The following is a 17,451-nucleotide window of genomic DNA, read 5'->3' on the forward strand; positions in this document are numbered from 1 at the left end:
TAATATTATTCTTAGTACGTATATGTGGTGAGGCAATGTTCGCTTCATTCCCCAAACACCATTTCAAAATAGCTGAATCTATTCAAGCCAGATATGTTTTAATTATCAATTTTACAAGTTGCCTGAAGAAATTAATGACTGGCACAAGTGGAAATAATATTAGTTTTAGTGAACGGAGCGTATTATAATGTTGCACGCACAGTTGATGTGTTTTATTCCATCTGTGGGCTCAGATCGTGCGCATGAAATTAATTATGGGACTGGTGCTCCATCATATTGAGACAGCCATCAGGGATGATGTACCGCCATTACGAACAGCAGTTGCTGATCTCGGACGACCAGGTCCGTTATTCGGTTTTCACATGAACGCACAAAGTATAAATATGTTCAAGACACATGTTTTTTACGACTACGTAATTATGTTCAACAGCTTTTATCAAGCTCTTTAATATTTATGACCGATAGGACTGGTATAGATTGGATATTTACCGCCATTCAGTTTCCATTGCCGCGGCATGTGGATTTATTCGCACCGGGACTTATCACTCATTTGCAAAATCAAAAATCGATTTAAAAACTCAAAAACCGAATCGTGAAGTTAAAGATATGGGTTCAACATAGTTTGTTATTATATGGGTATTAGATATTAAATAAGGAATCTATAAAATAGAGCAACCTCAGCCCCGTTGAAAGATGTATATTGCCCGTAGCATACTTCGTACTTCAAATAACGCATTAGCCAAGTAAATTCAAACCATTGTCATTTTAGAAATTATTTTCGCGGTTCTCGTCCACCTTATTATAAAGTAAAATGAAGACAGAAACAATAACGAGCAGTTGTTACACTGTATGTCGGCCCGGAAATGTACTTTGCCGTCATGTTGAAGGCCATGCCGCAGGGGGAAATATTGAATTCTAATATACAGAAGATGCGAGTCATACGTTTACATGCGATTGGCAATAATGGTATTGTTTATGTGTTCAACGTCATTGCCTCTCGGCTACACACATGGAAGGAACTGGGATGAACTGCTTGGTAGCTGTGGGATCGATTAAACAACTATAGAATTAACATTAAAGCAATAAGCCGAGCGGGTCGAGGGTTATTAAAGAACTATATAAAATTTACAGCTCTCTAAACGGAGTGAGTCACTGACTGTTCCATGTAAGTGTTCCCCAGTGCTCGTCTATGTTGAAACGTATATCCGACATTACATAAAACAGTGGTTTATTTAATCCCCGTTTTCGGCATGCGGATGATATCTAGACACGCGTTTAAGAATCATTAGAAATTTGCTACAAATATTAGTAACAAACATGTCAATTCTCCATTCCAGTATGTATGGAGGTTTTCACCATATATGCATCGTCTTGCAATGTAGTTGGAAGTATAAGAAGAAAACATCGCAGTGAATAAGTACCATAGTAACCATATGTGTCAATCTTACGCCAGAGTTCAAAACAGACATTATTTCTAATTATTGTATTGTTTTATGTTTTTATCAGAATCTTAGCGTGTAAATATCGTTTAAAAAATAGACCTTGGCATGATCGAATAATTTCAATCACCCCTCTAAATCTGCACTCGTGAGAAGTAACAACAAAAAACGTGTTGCAAGCAACGAGTAGTGAGTGTAACGGTTAAGTCTGTAAAACATGCACAAGCACTGTAGGAGAGAGATCGAATTCGTAGCCTCCAGCAAACAGTTGAAGTAATTGACAGCTAGCCACATCTGTGAAGAGCCATGGTAACTTTATATTGTAGTTTAACATAGCAGAAAATTGTGAGACTGAATTTATCAGACCAAACAACAGAGAGATGTCGATAATTTTCTCATGAAATTTTTAAATGTTCTGAGAGTGACGGTGAACACATAAGTCAGTTCTTGTGGTAAGGTATTTCGTTGCCGACTCTAAACAATCACAACGACTATCATTCTGAAGACGTGACTAACCACACTTTTTCTGATCTAAACATGCAGCCGCTACGTGTTCGATGCAACTTTGAAAACGAAAGGTTCTCAGCGTTTTCAGAAAAATAAAAGTCGTGACGTTTACGAAATGTCTGTGTTTTAACTGGGGATAACAACACCGCTGGATTTCGTTGGTAGCATAACGTAGTACCCTGCGTGGATTAGTTAACATGGCACTATTTACGGACTTTGGGAAATTGTTACTGTGAATTGTCAAAACAAATCAAAGAATCCTTCGTTTGTACTGTAGTTAACCGCAAGGGAGCGTTGGAGGCAGCGTCGCTGTCTGCAGGTTCCCATGTTAGCTCCACCCACCAGACGTAACACACACAGCCCTTCGGTGACATATGAGTACCCGCTCTTGTGTATCTTTCTATTTACTCCTTCCAACCGGAAACAAGATGAACTTGTTTACGTTTCTGAAATTCTCGAACAGATGTAAGTTGGGATGAGTGACATCGTTGCCATGACAATTGTCACTTAGTAACAGCCTCTCCTTGAATTTGACACCGTCCTTTTTTTAGAACCCCATCCACAAGATTGGTTCACATTCCTATGTAATTGGATGCACACAAAATGTACACATCTTAAGAAATGTTTGAGTAGAAAAATTATTACTGGAAAACGGGGGAAAATATGTGTTTTAATATGAAATAATTTTTTGCATTTTATGGACTCGTCTAGAATTACGCTCCACTTACAGGCGTTTTTATCAAGATAAGTGTCCCCAACTGAAAACTAACCCCGCCAAGAAGAGTTTAATATTTGTTCTAACGGTCCGATTCACATTAACTGAAGTACACCCAAATTAGAAGCGACGCGTAACGGATGTGAACTAAGTCGTAGTAACGCATCGGCGCCGAGCCTGCGGGAACAATATCGCTTCCCCGTTTTCCATTTTTGGGTACCACCTTGACTAAACCTGGTAATAATTGCGGAGTGTGATGAACTCTGACCTTTGCCATCCTTGTTTGGCATGGAGACGGCTCATCTTACAATATTCGAGGTAATAATGAAGACTTTCCAGTGATGGAACGAGGATAACGTATCATAATAGTGCGCGGTTTGTTTATCTATGTCAAGCTCACACAGTTTACTGTGATATAGACTTCAAGATATTGGCATAACTAAATGCAAGCAAGACCACAGGTAGCCTATTAAATTCTGACTTCTTCAACAAACTTCATCATCCTCGAGTTCCGATTTTCATTTAAAAATATCCATGCGCGTTCGCACAAACTGTGATCGCCACCTATTCCATACATTGTAAAAGTTGTAGACTCTCAATACAACATATATCAGAGAGATAGACACGGCACGTCTTTGTACTGCATTGGCTGATGACTGGAAAGAGTAGCAGTCAACCGTGAATAAAACGATATAGTACATAGAAAGACACAAACCAATACTGGTGAGTTGTAAAATGCTCGCTGAGAGGTTAGGGATTGATTTCAAATAAACTGAGACATCATCGCCGTGCCGTAATAAATAAACACAGGGGAAGCTAGTTAACACACGGTGGGAAACTTAGCGGTGAGCCTGATTGATGGCCAAGATAGGCACATCTATTGGTTATGTCAAACTCACGTCCGTTTGTTTCTTTTCTTCTTTTAACAGAAGTATATTTAATTTCCAGGCGTAATATTATTATGACTTGCCCATTCTATGTTTACCCGAACTAGTTTTTGGCTCAGTGGATGTTATTAATACAGTCATCACTGTCGGTGCTGGTGTGACGCTGTAATCGCGGCAAATCATGGCTGACCACGAAAGTGAATTATTAGTATAGCACAAGGTTGCTAATATGTCTAAATAATTACCAGTCAAGTGTGGACGGGGGAAGTGGTTTCTGCACGGTCCAGTTGACGCACGAGTTCCTAATCAAATTCCAAGCGCCTCAGTACGCCCATATTGGCCAAGTTAAGAAAGTTATGCCATGGGAAACTTGTGATGAAATATGTTCTTGCCTTGCAGCGACACCGACTGTTAGTAGTACATCAAGGATAAATATTGCCGACTGAACTTTGTAATCTTTATTTTCATATTCTCGTGTAATATTTTTAGTTAGAAGCCTTACCCACTATACTGCATATTCTATATATAGGAAGGACAGCTTATTAATGAAAATCATTAAGAATACAGTAAAGATAGCACGACAATCTGCTAGCACTTAAAGGCGATGAAAGAAATTGGTCATTCGATCCGCTGGACGTGATTGAAACCCTTGCAACCTATCATGTGACCTGACAGTCAGTTTTGATTGGCATATGTGAACAGCGGGCAGTAAAATAAGAAAATTAGAAAATTAGAACACTACTGCCCATGAGTTCTTATTCAATACGTTTGCTAAGACAGCTGCTTAGTTAAAGCTAATGAGTTTAATGTATGGATCTACTTCGCCGTGACGTATGTAGCGTAGGATCGGCGATTTTTTTTCTAACCAGAAAGCTTAGTTTGATAACACTATTACATATTGGGTTCAGTACATCACTGTCGCCTTAGTTTATAGTTATCTGCACTCTTTACTAGTGATGGTAATGCGACAATCGACCATTTCATAGCCCCTCCCGGTGAAAATAGATATTATTACTTGGCAGTAGCCAACCTTAGACCGCGACGATTGGTAATAACACTGTGGTACATACACGGAAAGAACCAATCGTAGAACATATGAAGTTCATTTATGATCAGTGTCAATCATATAATATGTGAAGGTGCATGTATGGTGAGTGCCAATCATATAATATGTGAAGGTGTATGTATGATCAGTGCCCATCATATAATATGTGGAGATACATGTATGGTGAGTGTCAATCATATAATATGTGGAGATACATGTATGGTGAGTGTCAATCATAATATGTGAAGGTGCATGTATGGTGAGTGTCAATCATATAATATGTGAAGGTGTATGTATGGTCAGTGTCAATCATATAATATGTTAAGGTGTATGTCTGATCAGTGTCAATCATATAATATGTTAAGGTGTATGTATGATCTGTGTCAATCATATAATATGTGGAGATACATGTATGGTGAGCGTCAATCATATAATATGTGCAGATACATGTATGGTGAGTGTCAATCATATAATATGTGAAGGTGTATGTTTGATCAGTGCCAATCATATAATATGTGGAGATACATGTATGGTGAGTGTCAATCATATAATATGTGGAGATACATGTATGGTGAGTGTCAATCATATAATATGTGGAAGTGTATGTATGGTGAGTATCAATCATATAATATGTGAAGGTGCATGTATGGTGAGTGCCAATCATATAATATGTGAAGGTGTATGTATGATCAGTGCCCATCATATATGTGAAAGTGCATGTATGGTCAGTGTCAATCATATAATATGTGGAGGTGCATGTATGATCAGTGCCAATCATATAATATGTCGAGATACATGTATGGTGAGTGTCAATCATATAATATGTGGAGATACATGTATGGTGAGTGTCAATCATAATATGTGAAGGTGCATGTATGGTGAGTGTCAATCATATAATATGTGAAGGTGTATGTATGGTCAGTGTCAATCATATAATATGTTAAGGTGTATGTATGATCTGTGTCAATCATATAATATGTGGAGATACATGTATGGTGAGCGTCAATCATATAATATGTGCAGATACATGTATGGTGAGTGTCAATCATATAATATGTGAAGGTGTATGTTTGATCAGTGCCAATCATATAATATGTGGAGATACATGTATGGTGAGTGTCAATCATATAATATGTGGAGATACATGTATGGTGAGTGTCAATCACATAATATGTGAAGGTGTATGTTTGATCAGTGCCAATCATATAATATGTGAAGGTGTATGTATGGTGAGTGTCAATCATATAATATGTGGAGGTGCATGTATGGTGAGTATCAATCATATAATATGTGGAGGTGTATGTATGGTGAGTATCAATCATATAATATGTTGAGGTGTATGTATGGTCAGTGCCAAACATATAATATGTGAAGGTGTATGTATGGTCAATGTCAATCATATAATATGTGAAGATACATGTATGGTGAGCGTCAATCATATAATATGTGCAGATACATGTATGGTGAGCGTCAATCATATAATATGTGCAGATACATGTATGGTGAGTGTCAATCATATAATATGTGAAGGTGCATGTATGGTGAGTATCAATCATATAATATGTGGAGGTGTATGTATGGTGAGTATCAATCATATATGTGGAGGTGTATATATTATCAGTGCCCATCATATAATATGTGAAGGTGTATGTATGGTCAATGTCAATCATATAATATGTGAAGATACATGTATGGTGAGCGTCAATCATATAATATGTGCAGATACATGTATGGTGAGTGTCAATCATATAATATGTGGAGATACATGTATGGTGAGTGTCAATCATATAATATGTGGAGATACATGTATGGTGAGTGTCAATCATATAATATGTGGAAGTGTATGTTTGATCAGTGCCAATCATATAATATGTGAAGGTGTATGTATGGTGAGTGTCAATCATATAATATGTGAAGGTGGTTGTATGGTGAGTATCAATCATATAATATGTGGAGGTGTATGTATGGTGAGTATCAATCATATATGTGGAGGTGTATATATTATCAGTGCCCATCATATAATATGTGAAGGTGTATGTATGGTCAATGTCAATCATATAATATGTGAAGATACATGTATGGTGAGCGTCAATCATATAATATGTGCAGATACATGTATGGTGAGTGTCAATCATATAATATGTGAAGGTGTATGTTTGATCAGTGCCAATCATATAATATGTGGAGGTGCATGTATGGTGAGTATCAATCATATAATATGTGGAGGTGCATGTATGATCTGTGCCAATCATCTATGTGGAGGTGTATGTATGATCAATGGCAATCATATATGTGGAGGTGTATGTATGGTTAGTGTCAATCATATAATATGTGGAGGTGCATGTATGATCAGTGTCAATCATATATGTGGAAGTACATGTATGGTCTGTGTCAATCATATAATATGTGAAGATGCATGTATGATCAGTGCCAATCATATATGTGGAGGTGCATGTATGGTCAGTGCCAATCATATATGTGAAGATGCATGTATGATCAGTGCCAATCATATATGTGGAGGTGCATGTATGGTCAGTGTCAATCATATAATATGTGAAGATGCATGTATGATCAGTGCCAATCATATATGTGGAGGTGTATGTATGGTCAATGTCAATCATATATGTGGAAGTACATGTATGGTGCATGTATTATCTGTGCCAATCATATAATATGTGGAGGTGCATGTATGTCAGTGTCAATCATATAATATGTGAAGGTGCATGTATGGTCAGTGCCAATCATATATGTGAAAGTGCATGTATGGTCAGTGTCAGTCATATAATATGTGGAGGTGCATGTATGATCAGTGCCAATCATATAATATGTGGAGATACATGTATGGTGAGTGTCAATCATATAATATGTGGAAATACATGTATGGTGAGTGTCAATCATAATATGTGAAGGTGCATGTATGGTGAGTGTCAATCATATAATATGTGAAGGTGTATGTATGGTCAGTGTCAATCATATAGTATGTTAAGGTGTATGTATGATCAGTGTAAATCATATAATATGTGGAGATACATGTATGGTGAGCGTCAATCATATAATATGTGCAGATACATGTATGGTGAGTGTCAATCATAATATGTGAAGGTGCATGTATGGTGAGTGTCAATCATATAATATGTGAAGGTGTATGTATGGTCAGTGTCAATCATATATGTTAAGGTGTATGTATGATCAGTGTAAATCATATAATATGTGGGGATACATGTATGGTGAGCGTCAATCATATAATATGTGCAGATACATGTATGGTGAGTGTCAATCATACAATATGTGAATGTGTATGTTTGATCAGTGCCAGTCATATAATATGTGGAGATACATGTATGGTGAGTGTCAATCATATAATATGTGGAGATACATGTATGGTGAGTGTCAATCATATAATATGTGAATGTGTATGTATGGTGAGTATCAATCATATAATATGTGAAGGTGTATGTATGGTCAGTGTCAATCATATAATATGTGAAGGTGCATGTATGGTGAGTGTCAATCATATAATATGTGAAGGTGTATGTATAGTGAGTGTCAATCATGTGATATGTGAAGGTGTATGTATGGTCAGTGCCAATCATATAAAATGTGAAGGTGCATGTATGGTGAGTGTCAATCATGTAATATGTGAAGGTGTATGTATGGTCAGTGCTAATCATATAATATGTGAAGGTGCATGTATGGTCAGTGCCAATCATATAATATGTGAAGGTGCATGTATGATCAGTGCCAATCATATAATATGTGAAGGTGCATGTATGATCAGTGCCCATCATATAATATGTGAAGGTGCATGTATGGTGAGTGTCAATCATATAATATGTGAAGGTGCATGTATGATCAGTGCCCATCATTCAATATGTGAAGGTGCATGTATGGTGAGTGTCAGTCATATAATATGTGAAGGTGTATGTATGATCAGTGCCCATCATATAATATGTGAAGGTGCATGTATGATCAGTGCCCATCATATAATATGTGAAGGTGCATGTATGATCAGTGCCCATCATATAATATGTGAAGGTGCATGTATGGTGAGTGTCAATCATATAATATGTGAAGGTGTATGTATGGTCAGTGTCAATCATATAATATGAGAAGGTGCATGTATGGTCAGTGTCAATCATATAATATGTGAAGGTGCATGTATGATCAGTGCCCATCATATAATATGTGAAGGTGTATGTATGGTCAATGCCAATCATCTATGTGGAGGTGTATGTATGGTCAGTGTCAATCATATAATATGTGAAGGTGCATGTACGGTCAGTGTCAATCATATAATATGTGGAGATGCATGTATGGTGAGTGTCAATCATATAATATGTGAAGGTGCATGTATGGTCATTGTCAATCATATAATATGTGGAGATGCATGTATGGTGAGTGTCAATCATATAATATGTAGAAGTGCATGTATGGACAGTGTCAGTCATATAATATGTGGAGGTGTAAGTATGGTCAGTGCCAATCATATATGTGGAGGTGCATGTATGGTGAGTGTCAATCATATAATATGTGAAGGTGCATGTATGGTGAGTGTCAATCATATAATATGTGGAGGTGTATGTATGGTCAGTGCCAATCATATATGTGGAGGTGCATGTATGGTCAGTGTCAATCATATAATATGTGGAGGTGCATGTATGGTCAGTGCCAATCATATATGTGGACGTGCATGTATGATCAGTGTCAATCATATAATATGTCAAATTGCATGTATGGTCAGTGCCAATCATATATGTGGAGGTGTATGTATGGTCAGTGTCAATCATATAATATGTGGAGGTGCATGTATGGTCAGTGCCAATCATATATGTGGAGGTGTATGTATGGTCAGTGCCAATCATATAATATGTGAAGGTGCATGTATGGTCAGTATCAATCATATAATATGTGGAGGTGCATGTATGGTCAGTGCCAATCATATATGTGGAGGTGAATGTATGGTCTGTGCCAATCATATATGTGAAGGTGTATGTATGGTCAATGTCAATCACATAATATGTGAAGGTGTATGTATGGTCAATGCCAATCATATATGTGGAGATACATGTATGGTCAGTGTCAATCATATAATATGTGGAAGTGTATGTATAATCAGTGTCAATCATATAATATGTGAAGGTGCATGTATGGTCAGTGTCAATTATATATGTGGAAGTGTATGTATGGTATCTTTGTCACAGAATTTCCTTGATTCATTTTCTGATGTTTACAAATAGTTGTTTTTGTAACTTTCTATGTATTTTGTTGTATTTCTGACATGGAGGAAATACTGCACACATGGCACGTATTGTCACTGCACAGAATGTGTAACAGGCTGCTGTCACGTTATGTGTCAATCATTAGCTGTTTATAACAACTAGTCCCTAATGTCGTTATTTTGCACAGAATGTGAAACACATCGAACGTTACTTGTAATAACAAACAAATAAGGCAGTTTGGGATTGAATCGTCGTCCTGAAATGAAAACAATGGACCAGAGGAGAAAAATTAGGTGATTCATATCGTTATATGTCGTGTCACCGGGACGTCGAAATACTAATTTTACACCCCACTGCTAAACTACCGATAAATGAGAAATGTGTTAAAAATTATTGTCGCAAATGGAGATATAATTGCCAATAATAGTGGAATCATTAGATAATGTAATGCGCCCCCTATGTTGGTCACAGACTGTGCCGGTTCAATAATCGTGAGAAAACGACCAAATCACGACAAGGTACCCACTTATTGTAGCAATTTACAAATACGCATGTGTTCCTAATCACGGTGCACAATGTTCAAAGCGTTGCCGAAATGTATGGGGGCGTTCTTTACCATACTTATGGGCAGTGTAAGCATCCTCCGACCCGTACAACATTAAGCGATGACGGAGACATGTAAGCCATTACGTCACTTATAAAGTTAGACACACAAGACGGGAAAACAACACCATAGACCGGGTCATCACTGTCATACACAAAATAACTTGAAGAGATACCATGTACAAATGTGTTATAGATACTGTACGACTGTGACGTCACGCTGAAGCTTCTCTCACGTTCGACTGCGGTTAGCCAACAGAAAATAGAAAACAATGACTCAATTCCTGTACGCCCATATTTAATATGCATAGAAAGAAGACATTTCTCTTGTGGTGAAACGCTATAGTTACATTTCAAGACCGGAAATGTGTCAACGGCGAGTGCAGTCAGACAGTTGGGGATTATTTGGGATATTCGGCAATTCTTACGCTGCACATCCTTTCTGACCATCACTTTTGTTCTCTGTATACACGGATCACACCCCGTGATACGCGCGTCTCGTGCTTTTGAACAAAGGTAAATACATATAATTTTACAAGATAACCACTGTCTGTCGCTGCGTCATTGCAACACATTTCCGTCAAACGTACATTGCAATACAACTTATAACAATATTACTATGAAACGGGTACGGGGCGGTGGAAACTTTCAAAGTCAGTCACGTTCGATTTTTTTGTGCACAGTGATCATTAGTAAGAGCTAGAATCTTGACACTGGCCGGGAACGTCACGTGATATGTTGATACCGTGAAACACCGGTATTCATTTACAATATTTGCCGGTATGTACTTTGAAGGCCACTGAAAGCTAATGACCGATGAATGTCACAACAAAAATTACAAGCCATGCCAAATACAGATGTCAATAGTCAATACAGTCATTTTTTAATATTTGCCTCACAAAAACGAAACATTTGAGAAGTCACAGAATTGAATAATTAATAATTTGGGAATTGAAATAAAAAAAAGGCAGCGTTGTTTTTTTCGGAGAGGTGACTAGAGGCTTCATGAAAAACATATACAAGCACACTCACACACGTAAGTTTAATAAATACAAATTATAATGCTGACCCCGAGTGTTAATTTATTTTGACTATCACGGGTAGGGAAATAATACCGGGAAAGCAAAGTGTGTCAATCATTGTTGGCCCTCAGTGTGTGTATAAGCAATAGTAGTACCAACGGTATTTTTTTGGTTACATAATAACACATATTGCATATCGACCAACTAACAGCGATGGAACTCTAACTGGCGTCACGCTGAATCACCCAGTATGTGTTTTGTTTTGTTTTGTTCTGTGAATACTAGACTAGTTTTTTCACTACATCACAGTTAAAGGTTGACATGCCCCAATATGATTCCATCGTCGTGTCCATTTCTTTGTTCGTAAGTACGATATAAAAAGTGTGGATCTAATTATTAACACATGACACATTTATTCGTAAATTCTATCATGGGATGTCCGGAAAGGGCGTTATGTCCGTAATTCAATACCATTCATTTAATAAGCCGTGTTTCGCTCATATACAAGTAAGGGCACAGAAATTGTAGTGCGTTAAATTTACACAATTTATATTTGATTTTCGTGAATTAATTCACGACGTCGCTTTAACCACATATCATTGAATACATATAATGTTATGGTGGTGTCATTGCAATGGCATCCTTTTTTCAAATAAACAGCTTGAGAAAAATCATACCACTTAAAGTTAGTCTTAAGTAAGTACGTACATTACATAATTTACGGGATACAAGTATGTGTTGGTAGCAAATGGGTGCTGCGTATTCCCGCGTTAAGCATGCCGACTACATCACCAAAAAACATTCAGTGAACCATGCCGTAACGAAGAACACGGCACCAAATGGAACGTATTTATTCAGAGTTATATATTGATGCCACAACCATAAACTCCATGCCACAACAAACCATGTCGCCTAAGCATTCGTCAGCGGATCCATATGATGTAAGTTTTCTCGGTGCGGTATGGTAAATTATAGCCACGGCGAGTACATGAAACATATACTGTGGTGATCTGAAATGCAGCATCTGCTAACTCGACAACAATTGGCACGAGCAAACCTAACTTAATTAAAACCTGATCATTCATTCAATTACCCAGCATGCTCGGCGATGACAGCTGAGATCGCCAGGATGGCCCTATAGCCGATAACATAACGTGAATGCAATCAAGCGCACGGAACAGTATATGAGGTGGAAAAACAAACCGATAGTCTTTGCATGAGGCCATGCTCACGTCGTCTTACTTTCCCAAGCGCCATATAGAATGGCTTTAATTCTCGCATCTGAAGCGGGAAGGAGGAGATTTTTCATTGAGTTATTATGCTTCCCGTGTGGTTTATTTGCGTTTGATAATCCGTAAATTAGCACCGCTTCTAACACTGCGAGCGAGTTACACGAGCCATTCTCCAACGATAGCATGCTTTGAAAGTCAATCGCCTTCGGCCTCGTCAACAACGTAGCACAGATTGTGTGAATTAGTCAAGTCGACTGACCGAGATTTAATAGTATTATGAGATACCAGTACCATTCAAGCATGGGTGGAATTAAACAGATTTCCATCGATCAAGTGGTCTACTCCATTTTCTCCATGTAGGCGCATGCCACTACAATTGGTGGAGTCTGGGCGGATTTAGGTCTAGCGCCGCCGTCTGATCATTATCACGCATGGGAAAGGGTTCGAATTACATGAAAGTTGCCTTACATGTAATCACAATTCACCTTCACCATGGCAACCTAGAGCGATGCATACAAATATGATAAGATGTTTTATTGATTCATTTGCCGTTTACGTACAGTTATCGATATACAAGTCTTTTGAAAATATTGCATCAATACGTGCTCTTTGATCTCAACGCAGTTCACTATAACGCTGATCCTTATCATTTTGAACTAGGATGGTTGGCATATTTATCAAACTTCTTTTCGGCAGCATCAAAGGAAATATTTAAATCATATTTATATTAAAATATTCTTTTAATTCGATTACAGATTCTACGAATTATCGTTCCACCTGTGTACTGGACTCCGGTTGTACGACGGCGCATGTTGTGATGGACACCCAAAAAAAAGAACTGGTTTGATACTCGTTAAACGATGACGAGCTGGTTTGGCGGACAGTCGTAATGACGAAGGGGCTTAGCAAACGGAAACCCGTCGATGACAAGCTGGTTTGGCGGACAGTCGTAATGACGAAGGGGCTTAGCAGACGGAAACCCGTCGTACGATGATGTTAATAACGTTAATATTTGATGTGCGATGTAGCCGGGATTTGAAGGACAGGCTCACGTAAAGACAGAGTTCGGCGGACGGACACTCTTCCGATAAAGACGAATGGTTTAAAAGACGGGTACACACATAGGAGGACGTCTGGATTTGACGGATGGAAACTTGACGAATGAGGACGACTGGGATTGGCGGACGGACAAAATTATGATTATTTTGACTAGTTGGAACAAGATGAGTGAATCATTCAATTAATCTTAATACACTTATTAGGCCATGGAATGATGTATTATATCAATTGGTATTAAATCACCTAATTAATTAATTAATATATAAACCTACAATAACTCCAATAATATTTTACCCTTTTGAAAAGTCATTCATTTATGAGCTACAACAATCAGACACGTTAACAGACTTTATGAACAGGAAGAAATTAACATTCTCAGAATTAAACTTTTATGTCATGTGACCGGCTGATATGATTATTGGGATTCATTACGGAAAAAAGCTGCATTTAATTTGAATAGAGCCTGACTATCGGATAGGACATTCACGAGGTAAAGAAATATACGCAACAAAAATACATGTAAGACTACGTGCCCACACTGGGCGACGTCACAGTGTATATATTACTGTATAACGGGTACATTCAGGATATTCAGAACCCAATGACGTGTATATCTATATGAACAATTTGCAAGACTAAATCTCAATGTATAGGTGTATATCGGAATCACCGAACTACGGACCACATTTTGACCTGGAACACTATAAAATATAACAAACAACAAATAAGAAAGTTTACACCTGCTTTGTGGACCTTAGGAAGTGATTTGACACTGTCTGGAGAGATGGGCTGTTAAACAAACAAACAAACTACAGAATACAAGACATGTACAGAAATATTTCAAGTTAAACTGGATGGAATATTAACACCAAATTTTGAAATGGACAATGGTGTAAAGCAAGGTTGCCCATTGAGCCCAATATTTTTATCATATCAACAGAATTTGATGAAAACTGAACTGACATCTCTGAACTCAACTGCCAGCCTATATCTAAACTATTATATGCAGATGACATAGTGCTCACAATCACAACTAAATCAGAACTACAATCCAGTATTGATATTAATAAATCAAACGCAAATCAGAAGATACACAATTCCCCTATGGAAACATAACATAACAATGAAGACCAAGACTAAGACCAATCAATTCATATACCCAGGAATCACATTTAACTCGAATGGAACCATGACAATGGAACGTTTGACGACACAGCCAGAAAAAAACCGGAAGAAGCATAGAAACAATACAATATTATAAAACTGAAGACAAAACTTTACAGCTTTAAGTCCTGTTATATGAATCAGAGTTATTGAGAATAAACACAAAAAATTAACAATGAGACCGTACTTTCTGATATCATCGTATATATGCACAGTCTAGATACCTGCAATTAAATGCATGTGTCTATATAGACAATGTTCAGGACTAAATCACAATGTATAGGTATATATGCACAGTCTAGATACCTACAATTAAATGCATGTGTCTATATAGACAATGTTCAGGACTAAATCACAATGTATAGGTATATATGCACAGTTTAGATACCTGCAGTTAAATGCGTGTGTCTATATTCACAATGTTCAGGACTAAATCACAATGTATAGGTATATATGCACAGTTTAGATACCTGCAGTTAAATGCGTGTGTCTATATAGACAATGTTCAGGACTAAATCACAATGTATAGGTATATATGCACAGTTTAGATACCTGCAGTTAAATGCGCGTGTCTATATACACAATGTTCAGGAGTAAATCACAATGTATATGTATATATGCACAGTTTATGTACCTGCAGTTAAATGCGCGTGTCTATATACACAATGTTCAGGAGTAAATCACAATGTATAGGTATATATGCACAGTTTAGATACCTGCAGTTAAATGCGTGTGTCTATATACACAGTGTTCAGGACTAAATCACAATATATAGGTATATATGCACAGTTTAGATACCTGCAGTTGAATGCATGTGTCTATATACACAATGTTCAGGAGTAAATCACAATGTATAGGTATATATGCACAGTTTATATACCTGCAGTTAAATGCGTGTGTCTATATACACAGTGTTCAGGACTAAATCACAATATATAGGTATATATGCACAGTTTAGATACCTGCAGTTGAATGCATGTGTCTATATACACAATGTTCAGGAGTAAATCACAATGTATAGGTATATATGCACAGTTTAGATACCTGCAGTTAAATGCGTGTGTCAATATACACAATGTTCAGGAGTAAATCACAATGTATAGGTATATATGCACATTTTAGATACCTGCGTTAAATGTGTGTGTCTATATTTACAATGTTCAGGACTAAATCGCAATATATAGGTATATATGCACAGTTTCGATACCTGCAGTTAAATGCGCGTGTCTATATACACAATGTTCAGGACTAAATCGCAATATATAGGTATATATGCACAGTTTAGATACATGCAGTTAAATGCGCGTGTCTATATACACAATGTTCAGGACTAAATCGCAATATATAGGTATATATGCACAGTTTAGATACCTGCAGTTGAATGCATGTGTCTATATACACAATGTTCAGGAGTAAATCACAATGTATAAGTATGTATGCACAGTTTAGATATCTGCAGTTAAATGCGCGTGTCTATATACAAAATGTTCAGGAGTAAATCACAATATATAGGTATATATGCACTGTTTAGATACCTGCAGTTAAATGCGTGTGTCTATATACACAATGTTCAGGAGTAAATCAAAATGTATAGGTATATATGCCCAGTTTAGATACCTGCAGTTCAATGTGTGTGTCTATATTTACAATGTTCAGGACTAAATCGCAATATATAGGTAAATATGCACAGTTTCGATACCTGCAGTTAAATGCGCGTGTCTATATACACAATGTTCAGGACTAAATCGCAATATATAGGTATATATGCACAGTTTAGACACTTGCAGTTAAATGCGTGTGTCTATATATACAATGTTCAGGACTAAATCGCAATATATAGGTATATATGCACAGTTTAGATACCTGCACTTAAATGCGCGTGTCTATATACACAATTTTCAGGAGTAAATCACAATGTATAGGTATATATGCACTGTTTAGATACCTGCAGTTAAATGCGTGTGTCTATATACACAATGTTCTGGACTAAATCACAATGTATAGGTATATATGCACTGTTTAGATACCTGCAGTTAAATGCGTGTGTCTATATACACAATGTTCTGGACTAAATCACAATGTATAGGTATGTATGCACTGTTTAGATACCTGCAGTTATATTGGTGTGTCTATATACACAATGTTCTGGACTAAATCACAATGTATAGGTATGTATGCACAGTTTAGATACCTGCAGTTAAATGCGTGTGTCAATATACACAATGTTCAGGAGTAAATCACAATGTATAGGTATATATGCACAGTTTAGATACCTGCGTTAAATGTGTGTGTCTATATTTACAATGTTCAGGACTAAATCGCAATATATAGGTATATATGCACAGTTTCGATACCTGCAGTTAAATGCGCGTGTCTATATACACAATGTTCAGGACTAAATCGCAATATATAGGTATATATGCACAGTTTAGATACATGCAGTTAAATGCGCGTGTCTATATACACAATGTTCAGGACTAAATCGTAATATATAGGTATATATGCACAGTTTAGATACCTGCAGTTGAATGCATGTGTCTATATACACAATGTTCAGGA

The 17,451-nt window shown here is 37.1% G+C and overlaps 1 long non-coding RNA gene across 1 annotated transcript in view; it reads left to right on the forward strand.

Moving 5' to 3' along the window:
- LOC144362076 (uncharacterized) overlaps nt 1-15,068 on the forward strand; it is a 51,541-nt gene extending 36,473 nt beyond the window's left edge. The window contains exon 2 of the long non-coding RNA XR_013422537.2: nt 13,425-15,068. This is a non-coding gene — a long non-coding RNA (uncharacterized LOC144362076). The remainder of the gene's footprint in view (nt 1-13,424) is intronic.
- Nucleotides 15,069-17,451: the final 2,383 nt, after the last annotated feature.

This window comes from Saccoglossus kowalevskii, chromosome 1 (genome assembly GCF_978046115.1).
Source record: "Saccoglossus kowalevskii chromosome 1, keSacKowa6.1, whole genome shotgun sequence".
Classification (NCBI taxonomy): domain Eukaryota; kingdom Metazoa; phylum Hemichordata; class Enteropneusta; family Harrimaniidae; genus Saccoglossus; species Saccoglossus kowalevskii.